The sequence below is a fragment of the Oryx dammah genome, unplaced genomic scaffold, assembly GCF_014754425.2.
Source record: "Oryx dammah isolate SB20612 unplaced genomic scaffold, SCBI_Odam_1.1 HiC_scaffold_21, whole genome shotgun sequence".
Lineage (NCBI taxonomy): Eukaryota > Metazoa > Chordata > Mammalia > Artiodactyla > Bovidae > Oryx > Oryx dammah.
In genome coordinates, this window is record NW_024070205.1 from 9,783,438 (window position 1) to 9,787,012 (window position 3,575).

The 3,575-nt window shown below is 54.2% G+C and overlaps 1 long non-coding RNA gene across 1 annotated transcript; it reads left to right on the forward strand.

Moving 5' to 3' along the window:
• Nucleotides 1–314: 314 nt before the first annotated feature.
• On the forward strand, nucleotides 315–3,212 carry LOC120880048. Its single transcript, XR_005724949.1, has 2 exons — nucleotides 315–546; nucleotides 2,021–3,212. It is a non-coding gene; the product is annotated as an uncharacterized LOC120880048 (long non-coding RNA).
• Nucleotides 3,213–3,575: the final 363 nt, after the last annotated feature.

The following is a 3,575-nucleotide window of genomic DNA, read 5'->3' on the forward strand; positions in this document are numbered from 1 at the left end:
GCTATGTGTTCCTGGCAGATGGCCCCAGGGCCTGAGGAACAAGGGGAGGCCTGGGGGAGGTGCAGGAGGCAGGACCCAGCCTCCTGGCAGTCAGTGTAGGTCCTTTGGTTTTAGTGGGCTTGCGCTTGAACAACATGCTTCTGCAGTCTCAAAACTTGGCAAACTTTCCGCCTATCCTAAGCTCACAGCCCTCCTCTGTTCAAATGACCTTCGAGGTCCTCAACCAGGGCTGTAGGCCGGAGGCAGGTGCCCACAGTGGCCACGTCACAGCGTGACTGCAGCCCCGAGCCTACCGCGTGTGGTCAGCTGGAGAGGGCAGTGCCCAGGGAGCTCAGAGCTGCATGCACAGTGCCCTGAGTGCCAGATCAGAAGGGTGAGGAGACGTGGATCAGGCTTCCCCGGCCGTCAGACACTGGGGGTGTTGGGGGTCCCAGGAGCACCCCATACCCCGGGAAGTGCTACTTTCTGAGAGAAAGAGCCTTTGCTGAGGAGTCCAGAGGTATGGGCTCCAGTCCGACTCAGCAGCCTGGGACCCCGGGGCCCCAGGTAAGTGACTCAGCCCCCTCACCTGTGCAGATGGAAGTGGTGCCTCTGAACGTTCTTTCTTGTGGGGTTACATGTGGATTCAGGGTGTTTTGAACATTGTCTGGTGTTGTTCACATACAAGGTGCTCCTGTGGCTCTGGGTGCTGTCCCCAGGTAAGAATGAAGGCTAGGGGTGTCCTGGGACGTTAGGGTCACCCCCCACTCCAGGCTGGTCTTCCTGAGCTGAGTTCGACAGTAACCGGGGAGTCACCAGCTCAGTTGTGGGCAGGGGTTTATTTGGGAGGTCTCAGCCAGACCCACCGTGCTTGTTACAGTGTGGGTTTCAGGGCTTTTGTCAGAGAGTGGATGTCCCTGGCCACCCTGAGGGGCTTTGGGAACAGCAGGGTTTTTCTGCTGGTCATAACACTGGGTCTTCCAGAGTCAGCCCCAGGACATGGATCCCTTTTTCTCCACCCTCCAACCTGCGGCGCTAACCTACCTGCCTGTCCTAATCCAGGGTGGGTATGAGACTCAGCCTTCATCCCAGGGGAGGTGGGGCAGGACGTGGGCTGCCTGGCGAGCACTGACAGCTGAGTTGGGAGGCTGGAAATGAGGGGGAAGCTTGGACACAGGAGAGGTTGTGGGGTGGGAAAGACGTGGATGTAGGTCCAGGAGCTGCATAGGGCAGTTTGAGTGGTTGCTGAAAGAATGCAAGATAACAGGTTTGCAGCCCAGAAAGGGAGCTGCGGACATGCAAGTCCTTTTGTAGCCTGTTCCTCTGCCCATGCCAGCTTGCATCCTCACCTGCCCACTCAGAGAAGGCCTGTCAACCTTACACAGAACCAGGGAGGCAGGAGAGCAGAGAGTCCCGAGCTGCACGTGTCCCCAGGGCTGCCTGGACTGCCAGGCGTCTTGGAAACATTTTTGTGTTTCAGAGGTCATTGGTGCTTGCAAAAAAAAAAACATGCAAGAGATAAACAAATAGATGAAGAAAAAGAAGCTTTTCCTCCCTACCTGCCAAAGGCTCCTGGCCCCCTTTGAAGCTAGGCCCAATACAATAATTCCTAACTTGGCAAAACCAAGTATACGCATTGACCTGTCTATATTCCTGTAGGTATGTCCATTGACATGTCCCCAGTTCTAACTCCAAGCATGTGTCACAACAAACTTGGAACGTGGTTTTTCACACAAGTGAGCATCAATGACTGAAGCAACCCAAAGCAACGGGTCATCTCAAGCCAGTTCTCTTCGGTGTGGGCTGCATATTTGGCTTTATAAATTTGTGCTTGCTGCAGAGTTTGCTTTCTAGAAATGCCTAGTTCTGGAGACATGGAGTCCACTTGGGAATAACTGAGCCCAAATCAATCAGTGGAGTTGGGTGGATGACCTGAACCCAGAAGTGTTTCCTGAGGGGTGGGGGGAATTAGCAGAGTAGTTGGAGTGGAGACTCAGAAGTATGAAATGATCTGAAAGTCAAAAAGCCAAACTCTTCCCAGGTGTCTCTGCTGCTACCAGATACCTCCTCCTTGGAGTCAACAAGAACCAGCGTAGAGCCAGCTCTGGGCTTCCCAGGTGGTTGAGTGGTAAAGAATCTGCCTGCAATGCAGGAGACGTGGGTTTGATCCCTGGGTCAGGAAGATCCCCTGGAGGAGCAAAGGGCAACCCGCTGCAGTATTCTTGCCTGGATAATCCCATGGACAGAGGAGCCCAGTGGGCTACAGTCCATGCAGTTGCAAAAGAGTTGAATGTGACTTAGCAACTAAGCAACAACAACAGAGCCAGTTCTGCACAGACTGTATGACCTCGGGGAAGATGCTGGGCTGTTCCCCACTGGCTCTTCCAGCTCTGTGCCCCAGAAGCTGGCCTAAAGCTGCACTCGTGGGCTCCCTCACCCTCTGGCTTCAGCTGGACGAGAGGAGAATGTGGCCTGGATGCCCTCCCCTGGACTGGGGCTTGGCAGTGGCAGCTGTCTCTCCCAGAGGCTCCTCGTGGGCAGCTGTCTCCTGCGGTTACAGCACACACCAGATCCCAGATGCCTAGAGCAGCAACAGCCCCCTGCTTTGCAGGCTCTGGGTGCCCACTGGCCCTTGTGGGTCCCCCAACTCTGCTCATACTTTTGTACATTTTCATCAAGCCTTTCAGCCCCTGTTCTACATGTGTCTTCTGCCTCTGAACTGCCTGCAATATCACTGAACCCTCTGAGCTTGTTTCCCCATCCTTATGTTGGGGACCATGATGACATCTGCCTCCAGAATCTGGAAGAGATGAGGAAATGGATTCTCTCCTAGAGTGACGCAAAGGAACGCTGCTTTGTAGACACCTTGGTTTAGCCCAGACACTGATTTTGGAGATCTGACCTCCGGGCTGTGAGATGATAAACTTCTGTTGTTTTAACCCACTACGATTGTGGTCATTTGTTACAGCGGCCACAGGATACTGCTACATGGATCCAGGCCCCAGATAAGCAGTGACTGTAATAAATTCTGGGCTCTTCCCCAGCTCCAGCTGAACATTCCAGGAGCAGCTGCTCAGGGGCAACCTGACCGTGACCTCCCAGCACCTCAGTGTCTTCATTTTGGCCTAGGAGGCACATGTATTTTTTTTTTTCCCGCCTGGGTGAAATGCTGACAACAAATTATGTCTCAAGGGTTTCAGACTCCAGTGTTGTCAGGAGCCTGAGTAACATGGCAACTCGCCTGAGTGAGTGGGATGGTGTGAAGCAGTGGGGAGCGGTGGGGCCTGTGGCAAACTGGAGAACTCACACCTTGCTTAAAGACATCAACTTGAGGAGTTCCCCAGCTTCCCTGGTGGCTCAGGTGCTAAAGCATCTGCCTGCAATGCGGGAGACCTGGGTTCGATCCCTGGGTGGAGTAGATCCCCTGGAGAAGGAAATGGCAACCCACTCCAGTACTCTTGCCTGGAAAATTCCATGGATGGAGGAGCCTGGTAGGCTCCAGTCCATGGGGTCACGAAGACTCAGACATGACTGAGCGACTTCACTTTCACTTTCGGACCTCCCTGGTGGTCCAGCGGTTGAGAATCCACCTGCCA